Here is a 16,390-nt window from a genome sequence, read left to right on the forward strand (position 1 = left end):
AAAGCAGAAATAGATGGTTTTCTGGAATTCTCTTGCTTTTTCGATGATCCAGCGGATGTTGGCAATTTGATCTCTGGTTCCTCTGCCTTTTCTAAAACAAGCTTGAACATGAGGAAGTTCATGGTTCACGTGTTGCTGAAGCCTGGCTTGGAGAATTTTGAGCATTACTTTACTAGCATGTGAGATGAGTGCAATTGTGTGGTAGTTTGAGCATTCTTTGGCATTGCCTTTCTTTGGGATTGGAATGAAAACTGACCTTTTCCAGTCCTGTGGCCACTGCTGAGTTTTCCAAATTTGCTGACATATTGAGTGCAGCACTTTCACAGCATCATTTTTCAGGATTTGAAATAGCAAGATACAAAGTCACAAGGGAGATGGTTAAATCACTGTGCCTTAGAAATACATAGAGACTTTGGGGTGGAGGAGGATAGAGAAAAGAGAAGAGAGGAACAGGAGGAAGGATAAACCACAGTAACTGAGTAACAGGGTAGATTTCGTTATTTTCCTCACTGCCATGTAACTCCAATTTATTATAGTTTGTTTCACAAGCAAAGAAGTTGTGTGAGAAGAATGTGACTGATTTCTTCACTTGTGTCAACACTGAGTTGCAGTTAGGGGAATAGCTGTAAGACACAGCAGAGAACCAAAATTCAGGAAACGTGGGCTGTCAGAGCCAGTGGTGATCATGGGCTTATATAAGCATGGGAGTATTTCATAGAAATGTGGGAAGTAATGGATTCTCCCTCAAGCCAAAGCCAAGGGGTTCATAACCACCTTTCTTTTTCAGTCCTAAAGTACAGAAGAGCCCAGCTGGCATCTGAATTGTGTGTATGTATGTTTTCATAGACAGGTGATGAAAGTGCACTAAAATGTTGTCAAATGACCTTTCTCAGTGATTAACTCTCAAGCAGCTTTTACTTTCTTCTCTATTTGTTGTTGTTGTTCAGTTGCTAAGTTGTGTCTGACTTTTTGTGACCCCATGGACTGCAGCATGCCAGGCTTCCCTGTCCTTCACTATCTCGTGGAGTTTGCTCAAATTCATGTCCATTGAGTTGGTGATGCTATCTAACCATCTCATCCTCTGCTGCCCCCTTCTCCTTTTGCCTTCAATCTTTCCCAGCATCAAGGTCTTTCCCTACCAGTAAGCTCTTTATATCAGGTGGCCAAAGTATTGGAGCTTCAGCTTCAGCATCAGATCTTCCAAGGAATATTCAGGGTTGATTTCCTTTCGGATGGACTGGTTTGATCTCCTTGCAGTCCAAGGGACTCTCAAGAGTCTTCTCCAGCACCACTATTTGAGAGCATCAATTCTTCAGCACTTGGCCTTCTCTATGGTTCCACTCTCACATCCATACATGACTACTGTATTTGAATCTTCTCCAGTAAATATGCACTATTTTTTATAATCAGATTAATTAAATTTTTAATTTTTATTACTAAAATGCATTCTCAGAAGAATCCACCTGTGGTGGATTCATTTTGATATTTGGCAAAACTAATACAATTATGTGAAGTTTAAAAATAAAATAAAATTAATTAAAAAAAATAAAATGCATTCTCAAATATTGCTTCATTCAGTTAGGCTTTTGGTAGACATTTGGCAGCCCTCTGCTCCCCAAGATTGCCTACTCCAAGACTAAACCTCTGGAAGAGCTTAGAATATAGCTAATTAAAGTTTCTGATTACAAATCCACATATCTTAATAGATAGTCTAGCTGAGGTAGGATTGATAGTCCATAAAGGAATTAAATCTGACAGCACAGGTAGTTGAAGGCCATCCTGCCTCTGCTATGAAGTGACCTAAGAGAGCGCCCTCAGTTTGGAATCTCATAGAAATCAATATATTGCCCTAGGCTTAAACCATTCTTTAATTTATTACAGGCTTTCTCTTGTTGGAAGAATTAGGTAGGTGGTTTTTCAACTAACTAAATTTTAAGGTTAGAATTTTTTCTTGAAAATGTATTTGTACTGTTTTTGTTCTATTTTCAACCACATTGGTCCCTGGGAAAATGTATTTTTCCTATTTGGTCACCAAGACCCCATCTTGACTTTAGGCCATGATCTTGGGGGCACAAACTAATTCATGTGCTTGGTTAGGCTTGAAACACTCTTAGCTCTGGTAAATCACACAGCATTCTAGGGCTTTTCCTCAGCTTTGCTTCTGTCCATGTGGTTTCCTTCCTTCTGTCTATTTCTCAAGAGTCAGTGCAGCAAGGGGGTCACAAGCATGCACTTGGGAGTCTAATGGTTGACTTCTAACCTTGACTTGGCCATTCAGGGAAGGCATGATCTCGTGTAATCTACTTGCCCTCTCTGTCTCAAGTGACTCATCTATAATGTGCAAATAAAAACAACACATTCCTCAGAAGTTGTTGTGAGGATTAATTAGATGATGGATGAAAAATCCTTAGTAGACTCTAGCACATCCTGAGTACTCAAATAAACATAAGCTGTTATTTCTTGCAAAACACCATCTCATTTTCTACTTCCCTTCAACCTTTCATGATATTCTTGTAAGGCTGATATCAGAGCCTACTTAATCTCCAACTGTTTCCACATCTTCACTTATTTTCATCAGGATGCAGTAAAAAGAGTGTGGACTTTGAAGTTAGGGAGACCTGGTTTAGAACTGTGGGTACTCAGCTTACTGTGTGATTCCTGGCCACTTGTGGCCCTTAATTTTCCAAACATCAGTTTTTTCGGATGTAGAGACAATAAAACCAACTTAAAGAGCTTGTTGTGAAGATGATTAGTCCCCATCCCTTTGATGCCACTTATCAAGGTACTCAGCCCATAGTAGATGCTGCAATGAAAGTAAGCCACACACTCTTTCTTTGTATCTGAGTTTAAGATTTCACTTCCTCAGTCATCCCACTGCCTGTCTGGAATCGCCTTACCTTCCTCTCACCCCCTGCCTTACCAGAAAAGCCATATCTTCAAGTCTCATTCAAGAATAGATTAGTAGGAGATAAGAATCTGCCTGCCAATGCAGGGGATGAGGATTCGATCCCTGGTCCAGGAAGATTCTGCATGCCACAGAGCATCTGAGCCCCTGAACCACAACTACTGAAGCCCATGTACTTAGAGCCTATGCTCTGCAACGAGAAGCCACTGCAATGAGAAGCCCACATACCACAAGAATAGACCCAAACCTCAACACGAATCAGCCATAGGTATACATATATCCCCTCCCTTTTGAATCCCCCTCCCATCTCCCTCCCCATTCCACCCCTCTAGGTGGATACAGAGCCCCTGTTTGAGTTTTCTGAGCCATACAGCAAGTTCCCACTGGCTATCTATTGTACATATGGTAATGTAAGTTTCCATGTTATTCTCTCCATGCATCTCACCCTCTCCTCCCCTCTCGCCATGTCTATAAGTCTATTCTTTTTGTCTGTTTCCTTCAATAAAAAATAAACTAAAAAAAAAAAAAAAGAATAGCCCCAGTTCACTGCAGCTAGAGAAAGTCTGTGAGCAGCAATGAAGACCCAGCACAACTAAAAGTAAATAAATAAATAATAATTTATAATTTAAAAAAGAGTAGATTAGTAGGATTATTAACATCTGAATTTGAATCCTACCTTTCCCATATTTAAGCTGGGTAAGTTTGGGTACAGTTTCTGACATTCTATTTTCCCTCTTCTTTAAAACAGAAATAATGATAAGTACTTCAAAAAGCTGTTGTGGGTATCAAATTAAGTTTACTTAGTATATTTCAAGCACCTGCCATGAGCCCGCCATTATGCTAGGTAGTGGGATTGAAACTGAGCCAGCTGGATAGTGTGTTTGTACAGTGCTGAGCACAGAGTTTGGTATCCAGAAAGCTGCAGGTGGTAATGTCTGCTATCATCACCATCACCAGCATCATCATCATTATATCTGTGTTATGTTACATAAGCATGGAATCATTCAATTACACTTTAAATTCTCTAGTCTCAGTCAAAATAAAGAAATCATTCTATCTTCTATGGAAGTTTGGGGAACTGCCTTTCCACAGAGGTAGTCCTGATACATGATACATCACGCAACAGTTAAAACCACAAGTAAGATGAATTTTTTAAAGTCATTCTTACATATAATTGAGGTTGCAAATCATTGGTGTGGTAGTTAGTACCTGACTGAAGGGTAACTGTAGACTGTTTAATCCTAAGGGACAAATAATGTTTTAAATATTAACAGACTGAACAGTAGGATGGATAGATTATGGTATGTTCATACAACGAAATGCTACCCGGCATTGAAAAACAATGGGCTACATCTTGCCAAATGTAACAAAGTGGAAATCTCACAAATATTATGAGCAAAAGAGGTCAGATACAAAAGAATATAATATTGTATGGTTCAATTTACGTCATGAGCAAGACAGACAAAACTTACCTATGGTGGTAGAAGTTGAATAGTGGTTATCTTTGGGGGAGTAGGAATTGACTGGCAAGGCCACAAAGAAAACTTCTAGGTGATAGAAAAGTCTTCTAGTGATCTGCTGCTGCTGCTAAGTTGCTTCAGTCGTGTCCGACTCTGTGCGACCCCATAGACGGCAGCTCACCAGGCTCCCCCGTCCCTGGGACTCTCTAGGCAAGAACACTGGAATGGGTTGCCATTTCCTTCTCCAATGCATGAAAATGAAAAGTGAAAGTGAAGTTGCTTAGTCGTGTCAGACTCTTAGCGACCCCATGGACTGCAGCCCACCAGGCTCCTCCGTCCATGGGATTTTCCAGGCAAGAGTACTGGAGTGGGGTGCCATATCTAGTGATCTGCTGCTACTGCTGCTGCTAAGTCACTTCAGTCATGTCCGACTCTGTGCAACCCCATAGATGGCAGCCCACCAGGTTCCCCCGTCCCTGGGATTCTCCAGTCAAGAACACTGGAGTGGGTTGCCATTTCCTTCTCCAATGCATGAAAGTGAAAGTGAAGTCGCTCAGTCCAATCCGACTCTTAGCAACCCCATGGACTGCAGCCTACCAGGCTCCTCCGTCCATGGGATTTTCCAGGCAAGAGTAGGTGGTGACAAATGATCTCTATTTCTTTCTTTCTGTTGCTCTAGCTCTGGCTCTCAGAAGCTTGATACATTTTATATATGTTAAAATGTATCCAGTTGTTAACTGAAGATGTGTGCAAATTACTAGATGTAACATTGCATTTAATGTTAATAGTAATTCAGTTCAATTCAATTCAGTCACTCAGTCATGTGTGACTCTTTGCAACCCCATGGATTGCAGCACATCAAGCTTCCCTGTCCATCACCAACTACCCAACTTGCTCAATCCATTGAGTTGGTGATGCCATCCAACCATCTCATCCTCTGTCGTCCCTTCTCCTCCCACCTTCAATCTTTCCCAGCATCAGGGTCTTTTCCAGTAAGTCAGTTCTTCCCATCAGGTGGCCAAAGTATTGGAGTTTCAGCTTTAGCATCAGTCCTTCCAATGAATATTCAGGATCGATTTCCTTTAGGATTGACTGGGTTTGACCTCCCTGGAGTCCAAAGGACACTCAAGAGTCTTTTCCAACATCACAGTTCGAAAGCTCAGCTTTCTTTATGGTCTAACTCTCACATCCATACATGACTACTGGAAAAACCATAGCTTTGACTAGACAGACCTTTGTTGGCAAAGTAATGTCTCTGCTTTTTAATATGCTGTCTAGCATATTAGACATATGTCTAGCATATTAGAAAAGCATATTGGTCATAGCTTTTCTTCCAAGGAGCAAGAGTCTTTTAATTTCACTGCAGTCACCATCTGCATTGATTTTGGAGCCCAAGAAAAGAAAGTCTATCACTGTTTCCATTGTTTCCCCATCTATTGGCCATGAAGTGATGGGACTGGATGCCATGATCTTAGCTTTTTGAATGCTGAGTTTCAAGCCAGCATTTTCACTCTCCTCTTTCACTTTCATCAAGGGGTTCTTTAGTTCATCTTTGGGTCCATATTGGTGGTGTCTTCTGCATATCTGAGGTTATTGATATTTCTCCCAGCAATCTTGATTCCAGCTTGTCCTTCATCCAGCCTGGCATATTGCATGATGTACTCTGCATATAAGTTAAATAAACTGGATGACAATATATAGCCTTGACACACTCCTTTCCCAATTTGGAACCAGTCTGCTGTTCCATGTCTGGTTCTAACTGTTGCTTCTTGACCTGAATACAGATTTCTAAGGAGGCAGGTAGGGTGGTCTGGTATTCCCATCTCTTTAAGAATTTTCTACAGTTTGTTGTGATCCATACAGTCAAAGGCTTTGGTGTAGTCAATAGAGCAGAAGTAGATGTTTTTCTGGAACTCTCTTGCTTTTTCAATGATCCAGAAGATATTGGCAATTTGACCTCTGGTTCCTCTGCTTTTTCTAAATCCAGCTTGATCATCTGGAAGTTCATGGCTCATACACTGTTGAAGCCATAGTTGGAGAATTTTGAGCTTTACTTTGCTAGTGTGTGAGATGAGTGCAATTGTGCGCTGGTTTGAACATTCTTCTTTGGTATTACTTTTCTTTGGGATTGGAATGAAAACTGACCTTTTCCAGTCCTGTGGCTGCTGCTGAGTTTTCCAAATTTGCTGGCATATTGAGTGCAGCATTTTAACATCATCATCTTTTAGGACTTGAACTAGTTTAACTGGAACTCCATCACCTCCATTAGCTTTGTTCATAGTGATGCTTCCTAAGCCAACTTGACTTTTCACTCCAGGATGTCTGGCTCTAGATGAGTGATCATACCATCGTGGTTGTTGGGGTCATTAAGATCCTTATTGTATAGTTCTTCCGTGTATTCTTGTCATCTCTTCTTAATATCTTCTGCTTCTGTTAGGCCCACTGTTTCTGTACTTTACTGTATCCATCTTTGCATGAAATGTTCCTTTGGTATCTCTTATTTTCTTGAAGAGATCTCTAGTCTTTCCCATTCTATTGTTTTCCTCTATTTCTTTGCATTGATCACTGAAGAAGGCTTTCTTCCCTCTCCTTGCTATTCTTTGGAACCCTGCATTCAGATGGGTATATCTTTCCTTTTATCCTTTGCCTTTTGCTTGTCTTCTTTTCTCAGCTATTTGTACACAGATCTAATCCCCTGAGTCTATTTCTCACTTCCACTGTATAGTCATAAGGGATTGATTCAGGTAATACCTGAACGGTCTAGTGGTTTTCCCTACTGTCTTCAGTTTAAGTTTGAATTTGGCAATAAGGAGTTCATGATCTGAACCTCAGTCAGCTCCTGGTCTTGTTTTTGCTGACTGTATAGAGCTTCTCCATCTTTGGCTGCATAGAATATAATCAATCTGATTTCTGTATTGACCCTCTGGTGACACATGTGTAGAGTCATTTCTTGTGTTGTTGGACGAGGGTGTTTGCTATGACCAGTGAATTCTCTTGGCAAAACTCTGTTAGCCTTTGCCCTGCTTCATTTTGTACTCCAAGGCCAAACTTGCCTATTACTTCAGGTATCTTGACTTCCTACTTTTGCATTCCAGTCCTCTATGATGAAAAGGACATCTTTTTTGGTGTTAGTTCTAGAAGGTCTTATAGGTCATCATAGAACTGTTCAGCTTCTTTGGCATTCTTGGTTGGGGCATAGACTTGGATAACTGCGATATTGAATGGTTTGCCTTGGAAACGAACAGAGATCATTCTGTCATATTTGAGATTATTGACCCAAATACTGCATTTCAGACTCTTTTGTTGACTATGAGGGATACTCCATTTCTTTTAAGTGATTCTTGCTCACAGTAGTAGATATAATGGCCATCTGAATTAAATTCTCCTAATTCCTTCCATTTTAGTTCACTGATTCCTAAATGTTGATGTTCACTCTTGCCATCTCCTGTTTGACCACTTCCAATTTACCTTGATTCATGGACCTAACATTCCGGGTTCATATTCAATATTGTTCTTTACAGCATTGGACTTTATTACTGTCACCAGTCACATCTACCACTGGGCGTTGTTTCACTTTGGCTCTGTCTCTTCATTCTTTCTGGACTTATTTCTCCACTGTCTCCAGTTGCATATGGTGATTACAGTGAAGATCGCTCAGTCGTGTCCGACTCTTTGCGTCCCCATGGACTGTAGCCTACCAGACTCCTCTGTCCATGAGATTTTCCAGGCAATAGTACTGGAGTGGATTTCCATTTCCTTCTCCAGGGAACTTCCTGACCCAGGGATCGAACCCAGGTCTCCCACATTGTAGACAGACACTTAACCGTCTGAGCCACCAGGGAATTGGGCACTTATTGACCTGGAGAGTTCATCTTTCAGTATCATATCTTTTTGCCTTTTCTTACTGTTCATGTTCTCAAAGCAAAAAGACTGAAGTGGTTTGCCGTTCCTTTCTCCAGTGGACCACATTTTGTCAGAACTCTCCACTATGACCCATTTGTCTTGGTTGACCCTACAGGACATGGCTCATAGTTTGAGTTAGACAAGGCTGTGATCCATGTAATCAGTTTGGTTAGTTTTCTGTGATTGTGGTTTTCATTTTGTCTGCCCTCTGATGGATAAGGATAAGAGGCTTGTGGAAGCTTTCTGATGGGAGAGACTGACTGTCATATATATATAACAATAAATATTACAATTAAGATTACACTCCTACAAAGTAAGTCTTCCCGGGTGGTGCTAGTGGTAAAGAACCTGCCTGCCAATGTAGGAGACACAGGAGATGGGAGCTTGATCCCTGGGTTGGGAAGATCCCTTGGAGTAGGAAATGGTACCCCACTCCAGTATTCTTCCTGGAAAATTCTAGGGGCAGTTGAGCCTGGCAGACTATAGTCCGTGGCACTGCAGAGAGTCAGATGTGAGTCAGCAACTGAGCACACACTACAGGTAAATCTATGTACACATCACTCTGTCTCTCTCTCGATTCCCATTAAAATTAGTTATGTATATAAAGTAAAATTGTATACATAATATTTGTAAATTTTATATAAATATATAAATTTAAGTTATATATAAATGAATTGCATATAAATTTATATATGTTTTAATATATAATTACATATATATATGTCTGTATAAAGTTTTTTTCCTCTTGTTTATTTACTTCTCAGTTCATGTGTAGTTGAGGCTGGTATGAGTTATATTTGCTTTTTTTTGAGTTGTATTTTCTAAGTGTGATCTTGGCTCTTCTCTTCCTTCCTCAAGCTTCTCAGCAGTACTTTTGGGAGAGGAGGCTGGTCAGTGGGTTGTGGGGGAAAGTCATGGGACAAATACAAAAGTAGTCTTGGGCTTAAGGTGTACTGTTAATTATTCTTAAAGTGGATCATCTGTATGTGGGTAAGTGCTCATTATATGAGGCTCTTAGGCGTTTTCTCCTGGTGTTAGTAATGAAGTGCTGCACTTTGGCCTGAGATTAAATCGAAGAATGGCAATTACAAGCAGGGCTCTAGTTTTCCAAGTTATCATTTGGAGTGGATGATAATGATGTTGGAAGTGCTGAGGCTGTGATGGATCTAAGAGGAGAGGGTGGCATGTCCGGCTTCGAGCACTTTCCAACTTACACATTTTAGCCTCTGCCATCTTTTTCTTTATATTGGGTTGATTTGGAGTAAGGAGCTGGTTTCCTGGCTCCGTCTCACTCCGCTTCCGGGGACAGGCCACGACGGGCCTGTGTAGAGTGCAGCTTGCTCTGTGAAGTCTGAAAGAGGAAAACGTTGATGGTCCAAACACCGTGTTGTAAGTGACCATGTGCTGGGAGAGTTCATTTCCCAGCTGGGCCCACAGCCGTGGGGGTGGCGGGGAGGGTAGTGAGACCAGGCAGCTGTTAAGACCTGTAAGGGAGAGGGAGGAGGTTACAAAGAGAAGGCGCCAAGTAAATATAGCTCTTCTTTTTTACATAACAGAGAAAGAGAGAGAAATATTGGGTCACCCCAGACAAACAGGGAAAGGAGTGCAGCTGGGAAGGTGGGAAAGACAGAAACCAACCGCTAAAGAGCACTGACTTGACAACCTCCAAATCACAATTAGGAGCCACTTCCTGGCCTCACATTTTCCACATAAACACTCGGGCGCTGGGCAGAGTTAATGGGCCCTGACTCCTGCCGGGAGCAGCTCCGGCCAAGCCCGGCCGCGATTGACGTCAAGGCCCAGCGTCTCAGAGGAATGTGCCCGCTCCCCGCGCTTCAGGGTCTGACCCTAACCTTTCCCAGATGTGCAACTGTTCTTCCTTCCAAACAGGGAGTTTCAACACTGGGCATTGTGTGCGCTCTCAGCCCCGTCCTGGAGCCAAAACAAAAGTCCCAGTTCCTGCGTTTCAGAACACGATTGTCGCCCGCCGGCCTTTCTCTCTGAGCTGCTGGGCCGTCCTGCTGGAGGCGGTCCCGGGGCCTGGGTCCCTGCTCTGCTTCTTATCTCGCCCCCAAGCTGCCTCCGCAGGTTGCCTCTCTGTGTCTGGCTGCGGAGGGCCGGGAGTCCCGGCAAGCGAGGGCTTTTAGGCTCCAGCTCCTCCCTCCTTCTGCCTGAAAGCCCTGCCTTTCCTGGCTCCAGGCACGCAGGCTCTTTGCAGCTGAACTAACACTTCTCCGTAGTAGGTGCTTGTGGCCCTGTGGCTTTGCCCCCTCTATTCAGCTTGCTGGAATGTCCTCTTCCCTTTCCCGTTTTTGACTTGGTGGACAGAGAGGCCTCATTCAGTTCTGAAGGCAGTGCAAGCTGGAAGCCTTTTCCTGGCCCCTTCTCTCCTGGTGTGAGTTGGCTGCTCTCTGTGGTTTTGCTGCCCTGCAAACTTTATGATTCATGACACTGGGGGTTTCTTTTCTTTCCCTGCTTTATGTTTTCGTTGGTTATTCGTGTGTCTCTTTCTCCAGCTAGATTGTAAGCCTTTCAAGAAGAAGGACATTTTGCTTATCTCTGAACCTCCCATTTAGTGGAATACATAATAGATATTTGGACTTCCCAAGTGGTACTAGTGGCAAAGAACCCACCTGCCAGTGCAGGAAACATAATGAGACATGGGTTCAATCCCTGGGTCAGGAAGATCCCCTGGAGGACAGCTTAGCAACCCACTCCAGTATTCTTGCCTTGGAGAATCCCATGGACAGAGGAGCCTGGAGGGCTACGTCCATAGGGTAACAAAGAGTTAGATTTGACTGAAGTGACTTAGCATGCATGCATAATAGGTATTTAATAAATGTTTGTTGAATGAATTAATGAATATGTCCAAGAACATGAGAACAACGATGATGCAATAGAAATCAGGTATTTCCGTGATTTTGGAAGAGTTAGTGTTGACAAAAGAGCAAAGCCTTGAAGATGAGCATAGGAAAATAAACACAAAATTTACACAATAGGGACAATTGCTGTTGCTAGTAGAGGTCCTTAACCTTGTCACTTCTTAAGTCTTTCACCGATTTTATCTCATTTTCTTCTTATAACATCCCTTTTCCAAGTGGCTTGGGGAGTCTATAATCACTGTGTTATTTCAAGTTTCTAGACAATATAATTCTGTAGCCTTCAGTGGAGACATATTCCAAGGCCTCTCAACCCTTTGGAAAGCCCTAAATCCCTTTGCTGCAGACCAAGTGTACTATCTGTTACAAAGCAGCTGAACAAAGAACCTTGGCTTTAAAGTTACCTCTGTGCTTATTATGTGAAAACTAAATTTCCCCTCCCTTCTGCACTCACAGTTACCACCAGCCCTTCTTTCCCCAAGCCTAAAACCCCTGATGGAGAATGAATATAGATAAGATGGTAACAGAGTCCACATAGCAATCTGGGCATAATTAGTCTGCCTTTCCCCCAAAGATAAGAATGGATACTTAAGAAAGAGCTACATACATCAATGCTAAACTTTCATTTGTTGTTGCAAAATTCCAGATGGGAGTTCCCAATGGGAATAACAATTTGCCTTCCCACCATCAGACTGGCGCCTCAGGGACAGACTCCTCAGGGAATCTGACCCTAAGTGGGCAGAGCTCCAAGAAAGCAAAGGGGAGATGTCACAATGCTGTCACTTTAACAGCCAGGAGGCAACTATCTCTTTCCTGGAGGTATACAATTATAAGGGTGATTTCAGGACTTACGGCAGCTGTGAGGCTGGGGGGCGCAGGGTATCTGCTTGTTATCATGTCAACAAGTGGAGTTAGGAGAAAAGTCCCTTTATCTGCCTGTTTTCTGGAGGGAAAAACCAAAAGTGGTGATGTCTTTCCGCTAATCCGGAAATCTTTCTGGCTTCCCACTGGAAAAGGAAATTTCCACAGTGAGTTTTCAATTTGCTGCTTCTCTTGGGGTAGGAAGACATCTAATTTTAGTATAATTAAGAGCTAAGTGGATTAGGCCCTTCAGAGTTGCTCAGGATTTCTGATTATGTGAAATAATTTATAAATTTTATAATACAACTATATATTATAATTATATTTATGTAATTATATACAAATATAAATTATGTGAAATATTTTTTAATTATGTAAATAATATGAAAACCAGGGTTTTAATTCTCTATTCTCATATTTCTATGCAGCCTCCTTAAGAACTGCCTTCAACAAAATAGGATGGAGCAGTTTGTCAAAGTTATAGGGATTTTCCCAAGGAAACTGTGAACTGGTGAAGCTGGGAGCACTGTAGGAAATTTATATTTTCAATCAGAAACAAAAGATGTATTTTTTTTTTCCAGAAAATTTTTAAAATTTTTCTTTAATATCAGTGCTGGGCTTAAGAATTTAGATTATGAACATTTTCAAATCGTGGAATAAGGTTTGCATTTCTTTAAACTTGCATTGACTGGTACTTCTGAGGTGACAAAAGCAAGAAAATGATGGGAAAAAGTAAAACTAATTCCCAGCCAAATCAGATAGAGGAACAAGAGGAGGAGAGGGGAGAACAAACGCTTGCTGACATACCGCAAAGGAAGGAGGAGACCTAGGAAAGTAAAGCTGTCCTATTACTTCCCCAGGCAGGAAGCTATTGCTGACTTAATTTCATGGGTACAAGGAAGAGTAAAATCAACACGTTATGGTTCTGATGAGAGATTTAACTCTCATCATCTAATGTTTGTGAAAAACATTCCACCCCAATGATGAGGAGGTGGAAAAGAACAATGAAACTTATCAGTGCTGCTTATGGATTATGGTCTCCAAATTACTGTTTCTAATAAACACTTAGGGTGTGCCTACTGTGTGCAAAGTATGGGCATTTGTATGTACTGGGATGAATAGGCCACTTGGCCTCTTCTATCAAAGTGGTCCTGAGTTCTCTGAAGAAGCTTGGACCAAAAAGATAATGAGGGGGACCAGTAGAACTCTTGAATGAGTTCTTCTTGCCTTAAGGTTCCAAACTGCTGTATAACTGGATCATGTTTTTATTGTCCTCTTGTGTGGAGGAGAGTTTTCCAGGTGGCACAAGTGGTAAAGAATCTGCCTGCCAATGCAGGAGACATGAGAGAGGCACGTTCAATCCCTGGGTCAGGAAGATCCCCTGGAGAAGGAAATGGCAGAGTATTCTTGCCTGAGAAATCCCATGGACAGAGGTGTCTGGAGAGCTACAGTTCATGGAGTTGCAGAGTCAGACATGACTAAGCATGCAAAAGCATATGTGGTAGTTGTCTTCTCTTGCCTCTCTCTCTTTCCTCCTTTCTAACTTCCTTCTTTTTTTCCCCTCCCCATCCTCACCATCCTTCTCTCTTTTTCATTCTCACCATTATCAAATTAAGGAAATTGCTAAGGCTTTTAAAAATTATTTAAATATTGTTAAATTTTATAACATTTTTCATCTATTAAGGTGATCATATTGTTTTATATTTCTTTATTCTATTAATTTGGGGGAATCACATTAGTTGACTTTTATTTCTTTTTTTAACTAATTAATTTATTTTAACTGGAGGCTAATTGCTTCACAATATTGTGATGGTTTTTGCCATACATCAACATGGGTCAGCCATGGGTGCACCTGTGTCCCCCTATCCTGAACCCCTCTCCTTCTTTCCTTCCCACTTCATCCCTCTGGGTTGTCCCAGAGCACCAGCTTTGAGTGCCGGGCTTCATGCATAGAACTTGCATCGGTCATCTGTTTTACATATGGTAATATACCTGTTTCAGTGCTATTCTCACAAATCATGTTGCGTGACTTTTAAATGAATGAACTAACTGTGTACTCCTGGGATAAACACAATCTAGTTTTTCTTTTTGTGTATTTGCTGGATATGGCTATGGTTCTTTTTAGGGTGTTTACATCTTGTTCGTAAGTAAGAGATTAGCCTATGAATTTCCTTTTTAAGACCTTAGCACATTTAACTTAGTATCAATATTACAAAGATCTTCCTTGACTTACAGTAGGGTTACATTCCAATAAACGTATTGCGAATTGAAAATATTGTAAGCAAAAAATGCATTTAAATTTTCCTGCTAAGTCACTTCAGTCGTGTCCGACTCTGTGCGACCCCATAGACGGCAGCCCACCAGGCTCCGCCATCCCTGGGACCAAAATCATAGCTTAGCTCAGTTTATCCTAAATGTGCTCAGAATGCTAATATAACTTAGAGTTGAGCAAAATCATCTAACACAAAGCCTATTTTACAAGAAGGTACTGAATATCTCATGGAATGTATTGAATACTGCACTGAAGAATGGAAAGTGTCATGGTTGTCGGTGTTTTGGTTGTTTACCTGCTGTGACCATGTGACTAACTGGGAAGTGTGACTCTGCCCTGCCCAGCATTGCTAGAGAATATTTACCACATATCAGAGGCCTGGGAAGAGATCAAAAGTCAAAATTTAAAGTATGATTTCTACTCAGTGTGTGCTGCTTTTGCTCCATCAACCTCAGATATGCAGATGACACGACCCTTATGGCAGAAAGTGAAGAGGAACTCAAAAGCCTCTTGATGAAAGTGAAAGTGGAGAGTGAAAAAGTTGGCTTCAAGCTCAACATTCAGAAAACGAAGATCATGGCATCCGGTCCCATCACTTCATGGGAAATAGATGGGGAAACAGTGGAAACAGTGTCAGACTTTATGTTTTTGGGCTCCAGTATCACTGTAGATGGTGACTGCAGCCATGAAATTAAAAGACACTTACTCCTTGGAAGGAAAGTTATGACCAAACTAGATAGCATATTGAAAAACAGAGACATTACTTTGCCAACAAAGGTCCTTCTAGTCAAGGCTATGGTTTTTCCTGTGGTCATGTATGGATGTGAGAGTTGGACTGTGAAGAAAGCTGAGGGCCAAAGAATTGATGCTTTTGAACTGTGGTGTTGGAGAAGACTCTTGAGAGTCCCTTGGACTGCAAGGAGATCCAACCAGTCCATTCTGAAGGAGATCAGCCCTGGGATTTCTTTGGAAGGAATGATGCTAAAGCTGAAACTCCAGTACTTTGGTCACCTCATGTGAAGAGTTGACTCATTGGAAAAGACTCTGATGCTGGGAGGGATTGGGGGCAGGAGGAGAAGGGGACGACAGAGGCTGAGATGGCTGGATGGCATCACTGACTCTATGGACGTGAGTCTGAGTAAACTCCGGGAGTTGGTGATGGACAGGGAGGCCTGGCGTGCTGCGATTCATGGGGTTGCAAAGAGTCGGACACAACTGAGTGACTGAACTGAACTGAACTGGAGTGTTTTGATCCTAATCCTATTTCTAATTTTTCCAAGAGTATCATCTTGGACAAGTTACTTTATTTCTCTCTAGTTTTAACATCCATAAAATGGTACTAATATGTAACAACATAAATAGAAATATAAAGATTAGAAAAAAATGTATATGCAGTAGTTAGCATTGTTACTGATACAGAGCATATACTTAATAAACCATAGCTGTTGCTGTAATTGCTGCTGCTGTAACTGTTGTTATGACTGATCCCTAGAGCTGAACCTACTTTTCTATTCTGCAATGGAATGTTCTGCCTAATGGAGTATAATGTTGCTGGGCATATACTGTAAAAGTCTGTATTGTATTTTGAATCACAAGTGTTTATTGTATTTGTATTTTGAATCACATACACATCACTGAGATTGTGTATTGGGTCATATATATGTGGTTAGTAAGGATTTAGGGGTCTGGGGTCCAGGAAAGGAGATGTAGCTCATAGAAGTCTCACTGAAGGGAAGTAACTGACCTTTGCAACATGGTGGAGAAACAGCAGGCAGGGAATGGATGGCCATTATGGGTATGGGAACAGCTATCATGTATCCATGATCTAGTATTTACTTGTTTTTGGTCATGTTACATGGCCTGGAGGATTTTGGGTCTCTGACCGGGGATTGAACCTGGGCCTTGCAGTGGAAGTGTGGAGTCCTAACTAATGGACTGTCAGGGAATTCCTTTTTTTTTTTTTTTTGAAATTGAAGTATAGTTGATTTACAATGTTGTCTTAGCTTGTGGTGTACAAGAAAGTGGCTCAGTTAACTTATATATATTCCTTTTCATTATGGTTCATCATAGGATGTTGGATGTAGTTCTCTGTGCTATTCACTAGGACCCT

Source organism: Bos indicus, chromosome 19 (genome assembly GCF_029378745.1).
Source record: "Bos indicus isolate NIAB-ARS_2022 breed Sahiwal x Tharparkar chromosome 19, NIAB-ARS_B.indTharparkar_mat_pri_1.0, whole genome shotgun sequence".
Taxonomy (NCBI): domain Eukaryota; kingdom Metazoa; phylum Chordata; class Mammalia; order Artiodactyla; family Bovidae; genus Bos; species Bos indicus.